At 41.0% G+C, this 21,462-nt stretch overlaps 1 pseudogene across 1 annotated transcript; it reads right to left on the bottom strand.

The window, feature by feature from the left end:
• Window positions 1-14,402: 14,402 nt before the first annotated feature.
• LOC309627383 (ras-related protein Rab-5A pseudogene) lies at window positions 14,403-20,870 on the bottom strand (annotated as a pseudogene). Its single transcript has one exon. The product of its transcript is annotated as a ras-related protein Rab-5A pseudogene (transcript).
• Between the last annotated feature and the right edge of the window lie 592 nt (window positions 20,871-21,462).

Genomic DNA, 21,462 nt, shown 5'->3' with positions numbered 1-21,462 from the left:
CAAACATTTAGTTCATGACACTTTGTTAAAGCAAAGTATACCTATGCTGAGACCAGAGGTGACTGGAAAAAGGAAAGCCCCCAGCCTGCCCTCTCTCTTTCCTAAGTGTCCACCTTCTTTGCTGCCTGAACTTAATTTTTGTCATCCAACTTCAGTGAGTGTCTTAGCCAGAAGCTTGTGTGTTTTAACCTGACAGGGCTCAATCTACATTTTCTTTTCCATCTTCTGCCATTTTGTAATTGTTTGGGCTTCATTTTTATGATCTTCAATATTCTGTCCTGTTTTGAGGGCTTCTCTATCTGCTTTAAAGTCACATATTTCCATAGAGTGTAAAGTAATAATTTTTAGTAAGGACTCTATCATTCACTGAAATTCTCTTCACCGCCTCAAGCCAACACTATCTCAGAGAAGAATCTCCTGTGGATGGTTTTTATCAATAAGAAATTGTTGCTCTGGCTTTAGAAAAATCTAGATCAGTTTTCTTGTGTGGCCAAAATTCAACAGAAAGTTATTCTACTCTCTATTTTACTTTAATCATATAGATGTGGCCTAAAAATTTGATCTTTTCCAGTAGTTGGTCATTCCAACACTACATGGGTGTTCCCCATAAAAGGGAACAATCAACAAGATTAAGTTACTTTGAGTTCTTAATTGGTTTGCCAGAACTTCCTCTTCCTATCACAAAATGAAGCCCGAGCAGCACATTAAATTTTGCCTAATTCTGCCTGGAGCTTTAGCAAACAAGATGCATTCTGGAAATAAAAGAGACTTCACATGTAAATGACCAGTTGATACTTTTAACCTCCCAATAACCCTTATTATTTATCTTTACCAAATCTACCGCCAAAACAGCTTTGAGAATTGTTCAAATTCGTTTGATCCCTGGAGTTTTGTTGTACCAAATATTTGCTAGAAATAAAGAGGACATTCTTACAGGACCTGGCAATACTTTGATATGCAAAGATTTTGATCATGCTAATTATGATAATTGTATTTAATTGCTGTGACTTGGTATAATTTTCCTTCTTGATAATTTATAGTTATACTCAAAAAACAAAGAAACGAAAAACCAGAATTACTCTGTTTTAGGTAAGACACTGCATGACACCTCTGTAGTGTGTGTGGTAGCCCAAATGGGGAAGCCTTACACATTCCTAGGTTCTGGGGCAGGAATGCCTGTGACTTGCTGTACCCCGATTCCCCCAGACCTGCTGTACCCCTCAGGGCCTACAGAGTAGATGAATGTTGCCTATGTATGACTTAAAGAAAAGTCCAGTTCAGCAGATCTCTCCCCACGGGCATTTTTATCAAGGGTCAGCAAACTTCTTCTATAAAGGCCAGGTAGTAAATATGGTAGGCTTTGAGGGCTATGCGGTCTCTGCTGCATCTTCTCAATTCTGCCATTATAGTGTGAAAGTAGTCAGAAATAATAGGCAAGCAAATGGGTATAGATGTGTTCCAATAAAACATTATTTACAAAAATAGGTGTTCAGCTAGATTTGACCCAGGGGCTTGTAGCTTGCCATCCCCTGCTTTGCTTTACCTCAGAGCATTTGCTATATTGTATTGTAATTTCCTGAAACTTGTCTGTCTCCTCCATAAACCCATGCACTTCTAATGCAGATTCTCCCCTGTTAAACATTTTCAAAAATAAAGACCAATTATTGGGCAACCCATCATAAAAATAATTGATGCAGGCAAGAGTCATCAGTGGATACTAAAACGAGTGAGAGAGTTTAATGAGAAACAAGATATTTACATAGTCTCTAAGTATCTCTCCACAACATACTTATTAATTACAAAGGAGAAAATAGTAATTTTACAGCTGAGAAACCGGGCAAAAACCCCCTCAATCAAGTGATCAAAGTTAAGATACCTGGTCATGGGGTAAATCAACACCATACGTCTCACTTCTGTGGGATCCCTGCCAAAAATAAATAATCCAAGTCCAGTTGTGTGAAAACATCAAAGAAACCCATACTGAGGGACATTCTGCACAATATTTGGACTATACTCTTCTAAATATCAGTGCCACGAAAGACAAAGACTGAGGAACTGGTCCAGATTGAAGAATCGAAAAGAAACATGACAAGTGAAGGCACCATATGATCCAGGATTTTCTTTTTATAAAGAAAAATTGGGCATTATTGGGAAGATTGACAAAATCTGAAAAAGGTCTGCAGATTGAATAGTATTTTGCATCAAAATTGATTTCCAGATTTTGATAATTGTACAGTGGTTATGTCTTTGATTTTCATAAATATGCACACTGAAGTATTTACAGGTAAAAGGGCATCACAGCTGCAACTAGAGTGACCAGTTGTCCCAGTTTGCCTGGTACTCAAGGAGCTCTCAGATGCAGGGCTTTTAATATTAAAATCAGCAAAGGCCCAGGCAAGCTGGGAAGATTTGGTCACCCCAGCTGCAATTGACTCTCAAAAGGTTCAGAACAAAAATGTGTATGTGTGGGTGTCTTGGTGTCTGGTTGTGTCTATGTGTACGTGTCTGTGTGTATGTACATATGTAAGACAAATGTGGTAAATGTTAACATTTGGGGGATGTGAGTGAAGATCCTTTGTACTATTCTTGCCACTTTTCTATGTCTGAAATTATAGCAAAATAAAAAAGTTGAAAGGAAATAAAGTTCAACTCAGTTTGAAGAAATGTCCTCCTAGGTAGATTCAAATGTGTCTTTTGTGTCATAGTAATAAGTACAGTGTCCCAACATAGGAACCACAGTGATCTGAGTCTCTGGGTTGTGGGGTGTTACTCAAAGAGCGGCCCCCTTGACCTCAGGGGAGGGGAAGCCCTGCAGCACCCCAGCTGGATCACTGGAAGCCCGTGTTAGATACCATGCTTTTAGACCCAAGAGTTAGAGGCGAGTCGGAAAATAACTGTAAGTCAGTTATTGTTTCATCATCGATTCTACGCTGAGCACAATGTTACGGACTTTCTTTCAGGTACACTCTCTCAGTCCGCAGAACAACCCTGGGGGAGACTGTTAGAAACCTCATTCTACAGACGAAGGGAACTTGATTAATGGAACACAGCTACAAGTGGCCAAGGAGGGATCCAAAATCAGGTCCAAATAATGGAAGACAACACAAATGCCTAACAGCGGGGGTGGCAGTTAAACACTGTATGCTGATCCCTACTGGGGAACAGGAAGTGGCTGTTTAAAAATATGGGTTATTGCTGCATATACTGATACATGTGTTATTGAGTCAGACTAGCCCAGCCGCATGCAGTTTGTGTTATATGAATCCCTTTGTGCAGGCAGGAATGTGTTTAATCTGCGTGTGTGTGTGTGTGTGTGTTTGTGTAAAACTATATGTACACACGCACATTTTGTGTTAATAGGAAGGTCAAGGACAATAGACTTCTCAAATTTTAGAGTCGGTAAGAACCGCCTGATGAACTTGTTAAAATGTATGTAGCAGCACACTCCTGCTTCTACTAAAGAGGTGGGGACCCACGAGTCCGCATTTCCAACCAGCTCCTAGACTCTGGAAGGCCTCCAATCTAGCTGTTTCCAATGGTTTCACCTAGAGGTAAGAAGTTTTATTTTTTACTTTTAAAAATATTGTATTGTGTGAATATCTTTAAACAGGCATATACCACTTTTATACTTTTAAAATTTATTTTTCACCCCTGCCCGGATCCCAGTTCTCTTATCAAACCCCACGGCCGCCTGACAGCTACTGGACTCAAGACCAGCCCGTTACTGGAAGCTGAGACCCAGGCCCCAGGGGAAGCAGAGAGCTGTGAGGCCATCCTGTAAAAGTGAGTCTTTCCAGATGCCAGGCTTAAGGTAAGCCCAGAGGCTAGCTCATATGTAGAAAACTCATCTGAGCTTCTGGAAACAGCAGCTGTGGCATCTCCAGAGAAATGGATGCCAGGGAGGCCAACGCCCAACAAAGGCAGGCTGTGACCTCCCAGGGCAGCTGCTGGGAACAAGGATAAAAGAAATTCCCAGCGACTAACTGGTTCCTAGAAGAAAAGAGTAATGAGATTTTTTTTCTTTAGTGTTTGTGAGCAACTTGTTCTAAACTTGGGCATCTGTTTTCTCTCCCAGTGTAGCCGCCCGCGGAGGTTGTAGGAACCAGAGATGGTGCATGGAGATCGAGGTAGCTGGGATGGAATCTCTGTCACTGAAAATGACTGGGATGGAAGAGGTGCTGGGTCTTCTGGGTCACCTATTCCTGCTCTGTTTTGCTTCTGTTTCCCCTGAACAGAATGGGGAATGCTGGAGAGAGGAGGGAAGCAACCACACAGAGAAAAAGGAAAAATATAAAGTCTAAATGGATCCAGCGTCTTTATCATTTCTCATAATTTCCATCACACACACACTGGTCCAAGCTGCCCACGTCTCTCATCTAGATGACTGTGAGAGCCATAGGCTTGGCCATAGCAACAGCAAAACTCATGATCGCCCTGCTTCTGCTTTAGTCACTTTCAGTCTGTGCTCAACACTGCAGCCATGGTCATCTTGTCAATAATATGTAAATCAGATTGTGGCACACTGTTGCCTCCAGTAGCTTCCCATCTCACTCAGAATAAAGTCTAAACTCCTTATGATGACTCATGAGGCCCTTCCCAGTCTGGTAGTCAGATGCCTCTCTGACCTTATCAAATACTAGTCCCTGCCTTGATTATGTCTCTGTAACTGTGCTGACCTCTTGCTCTTCCTCAAGCTACCCAAACATTTCATGCCTCTGGGCATCTGTGCTTGCTCTTTCCTCAGCCTGGAATGCTTTTCCTTCAGATATCTGCCTGACTTTCTTCTTCACCAATTTCAGCTCTTTGCTCAGATAACCCCTTCTCAATGAGGCCTTCTCTTGCCACTATGTCTGTCTAAAACTGCAACCTTCAATACACTTCCTCTGCTTTACTTTCTCCTTAGCACTTACTGCCACCTAACATATTATACCTTTAACTTATGTGGTGATAGTCTTTGGCCCCGTTAGACTAAAAGTTCCATCAGTACAGGGACTTGTTTTCATGGCTGTATTCTGAGAGCCCAGAACATCTCCTGGAATATAGTAGAATATAGCACATAAACGTCCGTTGACTGGTTACTAAACAGACAGGAATCACTCTACTCAGGTTTTCGTATGCCCTGACCCTCGTGCTGAATTTGGTGTAGGGATGCATGGGTGTTAATGTGCTGCATGGAAGAGAGGACCTTTGGACTTAAGCATGCATGGGACTAAATACTCAGCAGCTTGACTGTTCGAAAGGTCTTCAAGTCCTAGCCACCCTTTCTCTCGAAGATCCCACATCTTGGAAAATCCTTACATCTTAGAAAATCTATTTAAACGCACCTACCTTTCACATTAAACATAATTTTAGCTTAAATTTTTTTAAAGGACTGTTATAATTTTGCTTTTGAAATCATTTGGCAATGAGTGACAAAGTTAATTTACAACTGGCTCTGACTTTCAGCAGTCATGCACTTGGGAGTTCTTTGGAAGTGAAATCAAATCTAACTTTCAAACGGTCTCCAAATGTAATGAAATTTTTCTGAATAATCAATTCAACAGTTAATGAAATGGGGATAATGCTGTGCTTTGTGAGCATTTATGTAAGCACCTGTGAATTCGGGTTTTGCAATGCTCCTTGTGTGTATGAGAACCCATCATTGTTTTCTTTATGGACTCAGCCATATTTATGGGCCCCTGGAATCTCATTGCACCAGGTCTTGGACCTAGAAAATCCAATGGATAAAATAGTCATGGCAGAAGTCAGAGATTAGAAAATGGTAGTGTCCCTTTACTGCCTGATAATGTAGGTCCTTGGCAATGAGAGATGTTCCATGAGTGTGGTGGGGAGCCCGGAACTGTGGCAGGGCTCGCTGTGGTTGGGCTATGAGTCTCTGTCCTAGGCTGCCGACATGAATGAGCCGGGTACCCATTCTTGATGTGTGGTAGACCTCTGGTGGCCAGGCAGACCACTTCCCTTCATGACCTTCATCATCTCGTAGGCCCTAGTGAAGGAAATGTTTTCACTGACATTTTATGACACTTTTGCAGAATTCCGTTGACTCATGCAAGACAAGATGGGGGATTTTTCTGCAGCAGTTGCCACCTGGGAAAACAGATCCGTTAGTCACATCATACGCCAAGCCCGGCTACTGTCTATGCAGAGCATTTTTAATCATGTAACTTTCAAAGCTGTCCCTCAGCTACAATGACATTAGCCTGGGTGAATTTCTTCCCCAACTTAAGCTGTCAGTGGCTGAGCTTTTCTTGCTGCTCTCTCTGGCAGAAGCACATTTATTTATCACAGAAGAGCCTTGCTCTGAAAGGACCCATGCAAACTTCCTTCTGGAGCTGAAAAGAAAACATCTCATTCCTAGCCTGTGCTATCCACTGAAAACCTTTCCAAACCAAAAGCTAGTGACTGTCCTAGGGGACAGATGTCATCCAAAGCAGGCATGGATCATTTTGCTTGTTTTTCTTGCTAACCCTGCACGACTTTGAACCCACTCCGTAAATAAAAGAGACAGGAGCACAAAACTCCTTAACTTCCTGCTTTCCTCCCAGTGTGCTGACATTTCAAAGCCCCATATGTTTCCCTAAACAAAGTTTCATGAAAATATGTATTCAATAATAATATAATGGTTTTTAGGTTATTACAACCCAAGAGGAGTGACGCTGCCTGCCTGTGACTGTGTAGGGCAGTTTACAGGGTGCTCTGATCGCCTCTACCTCTCTTGGTAAACAGCAGGCGTGTTGGAAAGGCTTAAAATGGAGATACGGTTGAAGACCTGTGATATGTGTATGCTTCTTCATTTAGCCATGTAAGTTAGCAATATTCTGCAACTAAGCCGCAGGCAAGATATAGTTTTAATAAATATTTCCTGTTCAGAAATGGACACCTGGACAGTGTTTAAACACAACAGACTCCTAAAGAGTTGTTATAGACATTTGCTAGTCACCCCTCCAGCATGGATTCTTCCCTTTCCCATGTTGACATTCCTTGGGAATACACACCTCTTCCACCCTCACTGGTGGTCCAGATGGGATTGACCTTGGCCCCAGCTTCAGGAATGAACTATAATTGGCTCAAGCCAATCAGTGTATCCCATTCCTCAGGCCGTATGGATTGGTCAGGGATGAGTTCATGATTCAATTTAGGCCAATGATTCATAGCGATAAACACCTACATTAAGAAAAAAGGAAGAGCACAAATAAACAACCAAATTTTACAACTCAAGGTACTAGAAAAAGGAGAACAAACTAAGCCCAAGTTAGTAGGAAAAAGGAAATAACAAAGATCAGAGCAGAAATTTTCAATGAAATAGAGACTAAAAAGGCAATAGAAAAAAAAGACAATAGAAAACATCAATGAAACTAAGAGCTGTTTTTTTGAAAAGACAAACAAAATAGACAAACCTTTAACTAGACTTACCAAGAAAAAAAGAAGGAGGACTCAAATAAATAAAATTAGATGTGAAAGAGGATTCCAATAAAGATTTAAAATTTTTAAATTTAAAAAAAAATGTGAAAGAGGAAACATTACAAGTAATACCACAGAAATACAAAGGATTATAACAGACTACTGTGAATAATCATATGCCAACAAATTGGACAACCTAGAAGAAATGGATAAATTCCTAAAAGCATAAAACCTACCAAAGGTGAATCATGAAGTAATAGAAAATCTGAACAGACTGATTACTAGTAAGGAGCTTGAATCAGTAATCAAAAACTCCACAACAAAAAAAATCCAGGACCAAATGACTTCATTGGTGAATTCTACCAAACGTTTAAAGAAGAATGAATACTAATCCTTCTCAAACTCTTTCCATTTGGGCCAGTGAGAGAGGTGACAATCACAGGATCGCTTGCTTGAAAAATACTAAAAGAGATTCTCTGTCCCTAGATCACACCTGGTGGGTGGTGAGGATGAGCAATTCGCTACCCTGGAGGGAGAGCCCAGAGTTGCCAGGAGCCTTTGTGTAGAATCTGGAGCTGAAACTGTCACCACTAGAAAGACTGAAAGAGCCAGATCCTTGGGTAGCTTAGCCTTACTGAAGCCAGCCCAGATTTTTCAGTTATGTAAACCAATAAATTCTCTTTGTTGTTTAATCCAAATCTAAGTGAATTCTCTGTCACTTGCAACCACAAGAAATCTAAATGATTCAAGGCTGCTAATGCTACTCCTAGCCATGCCTAGCCAGCCTCTAAAGAAACTGCAGTCTTGTGGTGAATGTGTCTTTGTTTTTGTGGCTTTTACCTTACCAGGTATTCCACTCCTCTTTTTTCACATGAAACCAACCCCACTGTCTCTTAGGGAAAACACCTTCCCCAACTCTCACTCCAGCCATCCTAGCTAACCACACCTCCTGGCTCCAGCACTGGGCATGTGACCCAGGCATAACCAATCATGGCATTCCATTCACAGAGCTGATAGGATCACAGACGGAAGGGTACACTATCCTCAGACGGCCAATGAAAATAAGATTCAGGACTTTTAAGTCTTATTGAAAAGGCAATTGGTGGATTTGCTGAGAGAGGAGGATATAAATAGATTTGTGGACACATGTGCCACCACATGGAGAGAACATTCCTAAAAACGAAGCAATAGAAAGAAAAGAAAGACAAGAGATAAAGAGATGGTGAGAGGTCTGAGACCTGGTCCAACGATGCCTGAGGCATGTTCAGGAATAACTTCCTTCTTGTTAAGACAGTTTGATCTGGGTTTTCTGTCACTCAAAGTTTAGAATCTTGATTAATATAGACCTGCAATTTTTTCCACTTTAAAATAAATATTTTTATTTATTATAATATTCTTATTTTCCCCTAGTACAAAAGTAATACATGATTAATGAAGAAAATCTGGAAAACACAAAGAAAATATAGCAAAATTCACTTTTAGTACTACAACTCTGATGTTATGACTGCTAACCTCTTAGTGTATGTTCTTTGAGTCTTTTTCATATGCATATTTATGGACTTCTACAATATAATTTCCAAATTATGCAGGTGCATTGTAATTTCTTTAATTCCTCCTTTTTAACAAATGAAGTCATTTTCTTTCCTTCTTTCTTTTCTTTTTCTTTCTTTTTCGTATTATTTACTATTTACTAGCATGAACATCTGTTTTGGTAAATCTTTGCTCACATCCATGTCCATTTCCTTAGAAAAAAATTGAATTGCCATATGCATAATAAATTTCTCATGAGGTTGCTCCCGTTTTTATTATAAATAATGTTTAAATAAACACATTTACGCATTCTTTTGTATAGAATTAATCCCTAAAAGTGGAATGGCCAGGTAGAGGGCATGCTTGTTGAAGGTTTTTTTAAATTTTTTAAAATCTATTTTTTTTTGGCTATGTTGGGTCCTTGTTACTGCGCGCAGGCTTTCTCTAGCTGTGGAGAGTGGGGGCTAATCTTCATTGCAGTGTGTGTGCTTCTCATTGCAGTGGCTTCTCTTTCTGTGGAGCATGGGCTATAGGAGCGCGGGCTTCAGTAGTTGTGGCATGTGGGCTCAGTAGTTGTGGCACATGGGCTTAGTTGCTCCGCAGCATGTGGGATCTTCCCAGACCAGGGATCGAACCCGTGTTCCCTGCATTGGCAGGCAGATTCTTAAACACTGCGTCACCAGGGAAGTCCCCTTGTTGAAGGTTTTTGATACTCTGTCAAACTGCCCTGTGGAAGGTTATTTGACCCTGAACCTCTGCTTCTCCTCCCCATGATCATACACACTGTGTGTTACTATTACCACGTTACTATCAAGATGAACATTTTCTTCATATGTCGTTTGGCTATTTGTATTGATTTTTTTTTAACTTTTTATTTTATATTGGAGTATAGTTGATTAACAATGTTGTGTTAGTTTGGGGTGTACAGAAAAGTGATTCATGTATAAGTGAGCAGAGTTTCCTGTGCTATACAGTAGGTCCTTGTTGGTTATCTATTTTAAATATAGCAGTGTGTACATGTCAATCCCAAACTCCCAATCTATTCCTCCCCCCGACCCTTCCCATCCTGGTAATCATAAGTTCTCTCTCTAAGTCTGGGAGTCTGTTTGTTTTGTAACTAAGTTCGTGTATTGATGTTCGTGTATTGACTTGCCTCTTCAAAACCAAAAATTTGGAATTCTTTTACTTTTCTTTCAGGAATGATGTGTAGATAAGGCAACACCTCATTTTCAGTTATTTTAGTTATTTTTCCAATGACGTTTTCTGTAGGTGAAAGAAACAAAAACAAAAAAACAAAAAACAAAAAACCCTCTAGGCTCTAATGGATGTATTTTGGTTAGAAACACCCATTGCCAATGGCTTCAAATTTTTGCTGACAATTTTCTGTATCACTGACCTGCCATGAGTTAAGTACAATGACTTGAGAATTAGTATTGTCTAGCCACACTACTTACGCAAAAGAGATTTGGAACCAGACTTTCTGGGTTCAAATCCTAGCCCTTTCACTTAGTGATTTTATGACATTGGAAACATTGCTCAAAATCTTTGTGCCACATTTCCCTTATCTATAAAACCAGGATAAAACTACCTACTTCATAAGATTGTTATTTCATTAAGGTAAGATGAGTAAAGTACTTGTAACGAAGCTTCCTGGTACAAGTTCAGCTGTTAATCAGTATTAACTATTAGTAATGGAATATAATAATAGCTTAACCATATTGAATGTTCACTGAGATACAAAAGACAAAAACATCCCACTTGATCTTCATCAACTCTCTGAATCAGCTTCTTTTGTTACGTTCATTTTATAAATGAACTAAGATACAGAGGAGTTAACTAACTTAGCCAAAATCTCCTTGTTAATATGTGGAACTGGGAATAAAGGCCATCTATATTGCCTCTGGAAGAATACAGAGGACAGATTGTTCACATTTAAAAATTGTTTTTTTTTTTAAAACATCTTTTTTGGAGTATAACTGCTTTACAATGTTGTATTAGTTTCTGCTGTATAACAAAGTGAATCAGCTATACGTATACATATATCCCCATATCCCCTCCCTCTTGCATCTCCCTCCCATCCTCCCTATCCCACCCCTCTAGGTGGTCACAAAGTACGGAGCTGATCTCCCTGTGCTATGCGGCTGCTTCTCACCAGCTATCTATTTTACATTTAGTAGTGTATATATGTTAATGCTACTCTCTCACTTTGTCCCAGCTTACCCTTCCCCCTCCCCATGTCCTCAAGTCCATTCTCTACGTCTGCGTCTTTACTCCTGTCCTGCCCCTAGGTTCATGAGAACCATTTTTGTTTTAGATTCCATATATATGTGCTAGCATATGGTATTTGTTTTTCTCTTTCTGACTTACTTTACTCTGTATGACAGACTCTAGGTCCATCCACCTCACTACAAATATACAAATATAACTCAGTTTCATTTCTTTTTATGGCTGAGTAATATTCCATTGTATATATGTGCCACATCTTCTTTATCCATTCATCTGTCAATGGACACAGGTTGCTTCCATATCCTGGCTATTGTAAATAGTGCTGTAATGAACATTGTGGTACATGACTCTTTTTGAATTATGGTTTTCTCAGGGTATATGCCCAGTAGTGGGATTGTTGGGTCATATGGTAGTTCTATTTTTAGTTTTTTAAGGAACCTCCATACTGTTCTCCATTGTGGCTGTATTAATTTATTTTCCCACCAACAGTGCAAGAGAGTTCACTTTTCTCCACACCCTCTCCAGCATTTATTGTTTGTAGATCTTTTGATGATGGCCATTCTGACCGGCGTGAGGTGATACCTCATTGTGGTTTTGATTTGCATTTCTCTAATGATTAGTGATGTTGAGCATCTTTTCATGTATTTGAAGGCCATAATTTTGTTTAAAAAGTTTAATTGAATTCCCACTGTAGGTAGAACTTCACATTCTGTCTCCTATCACAAATCTAGCATTAGAGCATTTTTACCCAGCAACCTAATACATATTTAATGATGACAAGTATCACAAAAGGTAGGATATTTTAAAACAATTTAAAGTTGATATATATATCAGTGCCCTTACTGTCTGGTTATAGTAGATGAACATTTTTTAGAAAAAAAATTTATGAATGACGTTACTACTAACCATGTATAAATGCTTAACAGACTCTCCTTATTAAGGTAGCAGGGCTGTTACAATCCTAAACACTTCTTGTGGCTCTTCAATATACCTTTGGGTGTCATTGTTTTAATTGATGTCCACATGTATTTTGTTAGTTTGGGTTTAAATAGATATTCAAGCACCCTAACCACAAAGTCCAATAAAGCTTGGCCCAATGACAGTTCAAGGATTATAACCCTGTTGGTAGGCAGAAAAGACGGTGCTGCTTTTACTTAATAAAGATTAGTGCTCCGATGTTGGGTAGATGTTTATATTGATTCAGGGTGTGGGTGGTGACGTAGATTGAGAGGACAGAGCAGAGAAAGTGGAGAGTAAAGTGTTATTAGCAATAAAAGATAAACCCTTCCGGAGAAATAATAATAGTTTTGAAATAGGAATGAACCTCCCAGTCAGGCAGTTCAACCCCCTACTGAGAAGTGGAGTCAGGCAAGTCTCTCCCCTAAACTGGTTACATAATATTTTTTTTCCCCCTTAGGAGGTTTCACAACCTCTTTTATAAACTGTTAATGTGCTTATTCAATCGTATCATGGGGAAAGGTAACTAATTTTTAACTTTAACCGGGATGGCTTGACCTTCCCATGCTAAGTCTGGTGAACAAATGCGGGCTGCTGTTCCATAACCTTTCTTTGACTCCTCATCACAAATTCCATCACAATTAATGATAAATACAAAGATTGAAAACGTTTTGTTTTCCCTTTCACTTGATGAAATACTCAGCTTTAAATGTATTACTATTTAAATGATCTCTCATCTTAGTCACCAAATCCATCATTTGGATCAAAAACATTAGGCTGGCTCCCACCTACCCAGCCCTAAATCCAAGCAAATGTTTTTGAGGAAGGGACCATTTCACTGGGCTTTGAGATGGACAGAGGCCATCCAACAAATCCATATCGAAGATTCTTAAAACAAAGAACTTTGAAATGGTTCCTCCAAGAACGAGTTTGGCAGATGTTTTGATGCCTATATGTTTAAAGGGTGGGATGGAAATTGACCAGCGCTGCAAGTCCGGATACCTCAGCTCTGGCTCTCATTGTGTGCTGTCCCAGGAGAAATGTCAAGTACTCTGACCCTCAGTCTCCTCTTCTCTAAAATAAGCTTGTCAGAGGATCCATGGGCTACATGTATGAACATAAGGGATGCCCATTATGATTATTACTTCTGGGTAGACCCAATGTACATCACCTGGGGAAATTAACTTCAGCCTACAAGACTGTAGCTTCAACTGCCTTAAATGGAAGGACCTGACCTGTGAACCCTAACTTGGTTTTTTATTTATTTATTTATTTATTTATTTATTTATTTATTTATTTATTTATTTTTGGCTGTGTTGGGTCTTCGTTCCTGTGCGAGGGCTTTCTCTAGTTGCAGCAAGCGGGGGCCACTCTTCATCGCGGTGCGCAGGCCTCTCACTATCGCGGCCTCTCTTGTTGCGGAGCACAAGCTCCAGACACGCAGACTCAGTAGTTGTGGCTCACGGGCTTAGTTGCTCCGCAGCATGTGAGATCTTCCCAGACCAGGGCTCGAACCCGTGTCCCCTGCATTAGCAGGCAGATTCTCAACCACTGCGCCACCAGGGAAGCCCGGTTTACTTTTTTTAATTAAAAAAATTTTTTTTGCTTTTTATACCACTGTATTCCAACCTGAGCACCTCAATATAAAACTAAACCCTGGAGAAATGTTTTCCTTACTAATTTTGAATTACTGTGAATGTACAAGTTCTGCTAGCAGTTCAACACTTAAATAGATTAAATCATCTCTGACACATGGTAGATTTCATATAATGAAAATACCTAAAACAATTAGTGCAATATACTGACCTGATCAAAATAAAATGAACTTTGGAAAACAAGGCTGCAAGATTGTTACTAACATATCCAATACTTATGTTACAAATTACTGGTACATTGTTTATTATGGTTCTAGCCAGGTAGGAACAATTGAAGTCTCTTCCTTTCAAAGGGGGAGAGAAGGAAAAAATTAGCTGTTTTAGTAACTGTACATTTGGTGTACTTTTAAGCAACTCTTGAATATTATAGAAAAGTAATAAACATATATGGAGACTGCAATTCAGTACCCTATTTACAGTACAGCTGAAGATCGAATTTAAAATAATCAAGTTTGAATGTACATAATTGTTAGTGTGTTGACTACGTTTATATCCAAAGGGCACAAAAGCCCCCTCCCTACTCCCAAACAACAAAAGCTATGTATTGGCCAGCAGTGATTAAACAGAAATCACAGACACCTGGTTTGTTTCATTTTTGTTGAAGAACTTACATGTTTAAAGGGAACACTATCCTTTAAGATGCATTTTATTAGTTTTCATATTCCTAAAATAAGACAGGGTTACATTTGATTTTTTTTTTTTTACCCCATTTAAAAAATAACAGGACTAGCTATAATTTAGATGCCACTAATGTTCATTTTTTTCCGCTGAAGATGTGGGACTGTTTCCTTGTGGCTAATTTGTTAAAATGTGGAATGTATACTTTAAATAAGGATACTAAGAGAAATTACAGGTTGCCTGAATATGGTAGCTAAGCAGAAATATCTTTAGAACCTCCTTCCAAAGAAAGAATTTTTTTGGAAAAGTCCAAATGAGTAAGTTCCAAATCTTTTTCACAGAACTGGCTGGTTACCTGTGGGTTCAGAGTCATTTGTTTATATCACTGGTGAAGAGAAGTGAGTCCCGCTAACCTTCCAAAGAAACAAGTGTACCCACAACTCTCATTTCCCCCTTCCACTGCTGAAACATTAGTCAGAGGGTCACATGCATGTTATTAAAAATTAAGTTCAAAACGCTTAAAATAATTCTGTATTAGAAACTTGGCTATTATTGTAAGTCTCTTCTTTTTGGAAGTCATACTGGGCTGGTTAAATGCTCCAATTCCACTGTTATTAACAATTAGGAAGCAGAAGAACATTCCAGTTAGTTTAAACTGGAGGTTTAGTTACTACAGCACTGACTCCTGGTTGGCTGCGTGGGTTCAGTAAGGTCTACTCTTCTTCCTCTGGCAGAATGTGCTCCTGGATTCTGTGGTTCATTCTTCGGCAACTTTTTAGCTATTGAAATGAATATTTCATTTACATTCATTGATGTTTTAGCTGATGTCTCCATAAATAATAAACTGTTGTCATCTGCATAGGACTGTGCTTCCTGGAAATTGACAGCTGTTTTATTTGCGAGGTCAGCCTTGTTTCCTGATAAAGCTATTACAGTGTTAGGATTGGCTTGCCTCTGAAGTTCTGTAACCCGGTTTTTGGCTCTGACAAAGGACTCCTCGTTTGTAACATCATATACAACTATGGCTGCTTGCACTCCTCTGTAGTACATTGGTGCTAGGCTATGGTATTGTTCTTGACCAGCTGTATCCCATATTTCAAACTTTACTGTTGTGTCATCAAGACACACAGTTTGGGCTAGAAAAGCAGCCCCCATGGTACTCTCTTGAAATCCATGAAAGTGGCCCTTCACAAAACGAAGCACTAGGCTCGATTTGCCAAAAGCAGGCTCTCCCAGAAGTACTAGTTTGAACTGGCATATTTTATTTCCAGTATTTGGCCTGTTGGGTCTTGTTGCTCCTCGATTAGCCATGTCCAAATTTGAAAGAAGTCTCTAATTTCAGTCTCTTAAATGAACTTCCAGGATGCAAGGTGTCAATTGTTTTCTTTCTGGAGGTAAAGAAACCTGAGACCGCAGCGCCTGGGGCCGCGGCTCCGAAGCTTCCGGCTGCAGGTCCCGGGCGGAGCCCGAGAGGAGGCTGAGGCTGAGACTCCCTAACTTGGTTTAAAATAGACGCCTTCTGGCAGTTTTTTTCAGAATTCACTATGGGAGCAGAGATAAAAAGAAAGTACTGAAACATCTTTGGCTGTTCCATAAAATCTTGGAGCTGTTGCTTTTATGCTGATTATTATCAGCATAAAAGATTACTAAATGGAATGATTATTAGATGGAAATCATTTTGTCATTCCAAATCATCTCTAGATTAGCTTTTGCTTGGATGATAAAATACTAGATGAAATGACATTTTAAAAACTTCTGTTATAAAACATTGTTTCCTGAATTCTTGCATGCCCGAGTATAATGCACTATGGTAAAGTAGTTGAGAGTCTGAGCTCTGGAGCCCTACCACCTTCAAATTTTGCTTTTGCCACTTATTAGCTGTGTGACCTTGGACAAGTTACTTAAGCTGTCTGTGCTTTAGTTTCCTCATTGTTAAATAGGGATAATAAAATTACCTACCTTATAGGACTGTAGGGAGAACTTGCTAAATTAACAAATGTAAGACTTGGAATATTGTGAGTGCTATGTTTAGTGTTAGCCCTTAGAACAGTGTTTGGCAATTAGGCACTGGGTAAATGTTACCTTTTACATCACTGTTTTAAATGATAGAGGCTGTGATGCAGGAGAGTGGGAAGAACTCAGGAAGGGAGATTAGGACAAATCCATTTAGTTTATATGCTTTAGTCATTGTATCTACAGTGTTTATCAAACCAATTATCTTTTTTTTTTTTTAACTGTTCTTTTTTTTTTTTTTTTTTTTTGGCTGTGTTGGGTCTTCATTTCTGTGCGAGGGCTTTCTCTAGTTGCGGCGAGTGGGGGCCACTCTTCATTGCGGTGCGCGGGCCTCTCACTGTCGTGACCTCTCTTGTTGCGGAGCACAGGCTCCAGACATGCAGGCTCAGTAGTTGTGGCTCACGGGCCCAGTTGCTCCATGGCATGTGGGATCTTCCCAGAACAGGGCTCGAACCCGTGTCCCCTGCATTGGCAGGCAGATTCTCAACCACTGCGCCACCAGGGAAGCCCCCAATTATCTTTCTTGACAGCTACAGTTTCCTGGGCAGCTACAGATGCCCAGAACTCAAGATTGGAAGGAAACATGAAGCTCTAATAGCAGGTAATTAGAAGGAGCTCACTCTAAAAAATATGTTTGTTTTTTATTTTTTAAATAAATTTATTTATTTATGTATTTATTTATTTTTGTATTTATATATTTATGGCTATGTTGGGTCTTCCTTGCTGCGCGCGGGCTTTCTCTAGTTGCGGTGAGTGGGGGGCTACCCTTCCTTGCGGTGCGCGGGCTTCTCATTGCGGTGGCTTCTTGCGGAGCACGGGCTCTAGGTGCGCAGGCTTCAGTAGTTGCGGTGCACAGGCTCAGTAGTTGTGGCGCACGGGCTTAGTTGCTCCGTGGCATGTGGGATCTTCCCGAACCAGGGCTCGAACCCACGTCCCCTGCATTGGCAGGTGGATTCTTAACCACTGTGCCACCAGGGAAGTCCCAAAATATGTTTGTTTTTTAATGGTGCTTTAAATGAGCTCATGGGAAGTTTATTGTAAAATGCTTGCCTGCACCAAATGCCTTAATGGGAAAAGCCTTATTGAAATTCTGTTGTTTAAGTAATATACAGGCCATGTCCCTCCTGGAACTCTGTTCCCTCTGTGGGAGTCAAAGATTCTTTGAATGTCCCAAGGTATTCCCAAGCAATCACAAAATCACATTTCAGAGCTAGAAGGGGATTTAGAAACCATCTCCTCCTAAGCTCTCTTTTTATAGCTGAAGAAACAAACCCAACAGGGTTAAAGGATTTGCCTGAGGCAACTCAGCAACCTTGAAGCTCAAGTCGACCCCCAGTTTCTTTAACTCTTAGTCCAGCCCCTTGCTACTAACCTGTCCCCAATCTTAGAAAGAGAGGGAGAGGGAAGGAAAGAGGGAGGGCCAGAGGGGAAAGTGCCCTACTACTTGCAGACTTGCAGATGGGGAGTTCCCCAGTTTTTTCCCTTTCACGCTGAAAAAAGAATAAACTGATCACATACCTGTAGAAACAATTATAATTTAACAGAGAAAATATCAAGGCTAAGCAATGAATCACCAAGCATTCAAGGCGAAAGTTTATTACCTTTCTTGTTTATTTTTACTTCATCAGGACTAAAACCTGTTGCTCTGTTGGGTCTGGGCAGCATTTTGCGATGCCTGCAGACAAACAGCATGGCTAACTACCCAGGTGGTGAGGCTTTGCTCTCCCGGAATTATTCTAGCAAACAATGTAACCTGACACGGGTGTGACAGGGCTCTCTGGGTGGTTGTAGTTTATCTTTGGCAATTCCTTCTGCACCCCTTCCACACCCATAAAACCATACAGGAACCACCCATGAGCTGGACTTGGGGAACAGGTACTCTGTGATGTGGGCCATTCCATCCCAAGGAAGTTATGGCTCCCCAATCTAGGGTGCCCACCGTCCACAAAATAGATTTCTGTAAGAAGTGGACCCTACCAGAGGAGCACCCAATCACACATATTGAATTTGGAGGGAAGAACACATAACTGTTTACTCAACTTAGCAGGTACTTGCAAATCACCCGCTCTCTTCCGTTGGTGAATAAACAAAGCTTATATGCAAATGATGAACACCAGTTTTGGCAAGGACTCCTGAGCAGCGTGGGTTGGCATGCCAGTGGAGGCTTCACCGGAGGGTTCCTGGCTCCCATCTTTAACTTGGTGGGTTATCATTTAGTTATTCCAGTGACTTTTTTTTTTAATTTATTTATTTTTAATTTTTTATTTTTGGCCGTGTTGGGTCTTCGTTGCTGTGCGCGGGCTCTCTCTAGTTGCGGCGAGCTGGGGCTACTCTTGGTTGCGGTGCGCAGGCTTCTCATTGCGGTGGCCTCTCTCGTTGCGGAGCATGGGCTCTAGGCGTGCGGGCTTCAGTAGTTGCGGCACGAGGGCTCAGTAGTCGTGGCTCGCGGGCTCTAGAGCACAGGCTCAGTAGTTGTGGCGCACAGGCTTAGTTACTCCACAGCATGTGGGATTTTCCTGGACCAGGGCTCAAACCCGTGTCCCCTGCATTGGCAGGCAGATTCTTAACCACTGTGCCACCAGGGAAGCCCCTATTCCAGTTGCTTTAAGTGTATGTGACATCCTACCTCTGCAGAGATATTTCTGCAAACCTGACTTGCGCTGCATACTAATGGGTAGAAAAAACTGAAAGAGGTAAGAGATAGGTCCTTGCAATTAAGTGTGGGGCCCATACGGAACTCTCAGAGCTGTGCAGTGTTTGCATATTTCTGGGACATTTATCACCTCTGACCTCTGCAGTTGCCTTCTATTACCGGAGATTCCCTCACCACCAGATTGCAGCTTCTGCAATTCAGAGGCTCACAAAGGTTTTTGTTTGTACCTCAGATCATGTAGAGCCAGCATCCAAACACTAGTGTCTGCAGCCTAAATACCCTTTAAGGCTTTACTTGTGTAAAACAAAGAGCCTGCCTCTGAGGTGTGATTTTCCGTGGACGCTGGGACTGCCCAACACCCTCCGCGTCCCCCTCCTCGGACCAGCTCCTGCCTGGAGTCCTGCCTGGAGAGACTCACCGGTCAGTAAAAGAGTAATTTACCTGGACTGCACAGGTAGGCTTCAGACCTCCGTGAACGCTTGAGATTATACGCAGAGTTTGAGTGCATTTGCCCATTTTTAGCCCTAAGGGAGGCTCTTTGGGCCTTTGCTGGTACCCAAAAGAGTCGGTAACCACCAAAAGTTTAAGAATGATTGCTTTTTCTCATAAGATGTTTTTTTTTTTTTTTATAGCTACTTTATTTATTTATTTATTTATTTTTGGCTGTGTTGGGTCTTTGGTTCGTGCGAGGGCTTTCTCTAGTTGCGGCAAGTGGGGGCCACTCTTCATCGCGGTGCGGGGACCGCTCTTCATCGCGGTGCGTGGGCCTTTCACCATCGCGGCCCCTCCCGTTGCGGGGCACAGGCTCCAGACGCGCAGGCTCAGTAGTTGTGGCTCACGGGCCCAGCCGCTCCGTGGCACGTGGGATCCTCCCAGACCAGGGCTCGAACCCGTGTCCCCTGCATTAGCAGGCAGATTCTCAACCACTGCGCCACCAGGGAAGCCCCTCATAAGATGTTTTAAGTTATTTACTATTGAACGTGCCTGAAAACACATAAACACATGACCATAAATTTTATGTCACAAAGAGGGCCAGCTGGAAACTTTGCCTAAGATATTTTCTAGGAAAACAAACAATAATTGTATTAGCTTTCTTCCTATTCTTTATTCAAAACAAAATTTCTGTACTCTTGAGAGGGATGCTCATAACACAGATGCTACCTTTTCATTCTTCACTTCAAAAGTAAGGCCCGAGTGCAGGACTAATGGGGATTCTGAAACTGACTATGGAAGATGTTACCTCTTAGAGGAGAGATGGTCAAACTTCTGTAAAGAGTCAATAGTAAATATTTTCAGCTTTTTGGGCCATGTGGTCTCTGCTGCAACTCCACAGTTCTGCTGTTGTGTGGAAAGCAGCCATAGACAATATGTAAACAGATGGAAGTGGTGATGTTTCAATAAAACTTTATTTACAAAAACAAGTGGCAGACCAGATTGTCCCATAACAGCAGTTCGCATCCCTGTCTTAAAGGTTTAAAGATGCTATTGAATGAAAATAACAAGGCTCACATATTTGCCAGGTTTATGATGCATACCAACTTCAATCTGCTTTGCAAAAAACGAAATGCCGGATTATATTATTCTGTTGATTGTTGTGTTGGAATGAAAGCATTGAATAATTTCAGCAAGTTATTCTACAGGCTGGGCAAGCCATGGGTGACATTAAACACCTGACAATTAAAATCAATAACTCCACATGCCACCATCAACAAAACGAAAAGAAAACCTACTGAATGGGAGAAAATATTTGCAAATGATATGACCAACAATGGGTTAATATCCAAAATATATAAACAATTCATACAACTCAATATAAAAAAGAAAAAGATTTAAAAATGGGCAAAGTGGGCTTCCCTGGTGGCACAGTGGTTAAGAATCCGCTTGCCAGTGCAGGGGACATGGGTTCGAACCCTGGTCTGGGAAGATCCCACATGCCACGGAGCAACTAAGCCCGTGTGCCACAACTACTAAGGCTGCACTCCAGAGCCTGTGAACCACAACTACTGAGCCCACGTGCCACAACTACTGAAGCCCATGTGCCTAGAGCCCATGTTCCTCAACAAGAGAAGCCACTGCACCACAACCAAGAGTAGCCCCTGCTCGCCGCAAATAGAGAAAGCCCGTACGCAGCAACGAAGACCCAACACAGCCAAAAATTTAAATTAAAAACTCAATAAATTTTTTTTAAAAAGGTCAAGAGACCTGAATAGACATTTTTCCAAAGAAGAAATGCAGATGGCACAGGCACATGGAAAGATGCTCAACATCGTTAATCATCAGAGAAATGCAAATCAAAAACCACAATGAGATATCACCTCACACCTGCCAGAATGGCTATCATCAAAAAGAACATGAATAACAAATGTTGGTGAGGATGTGGAGAAAAGGGAACCCTCATACACTTTTGGT

The sequence above is a fragment of the Balaenoptera borealis genome (assembly GCF_965194805.1).
Source record: "Balaenoptera borealis genome assembly, chromosome: 4".
Classification (NCBI taxonomy): Eukaryota; Metazoa; Chordata; class Mammalia; order Artiodactyla; family Balaenopteridae; genus Balaenoptera; species Balaenoptera borealis.
Note: the sequence above shows the minus strand (reverse complement) of the source record. Positions and strands in the feature narration are given on the sequence as shown.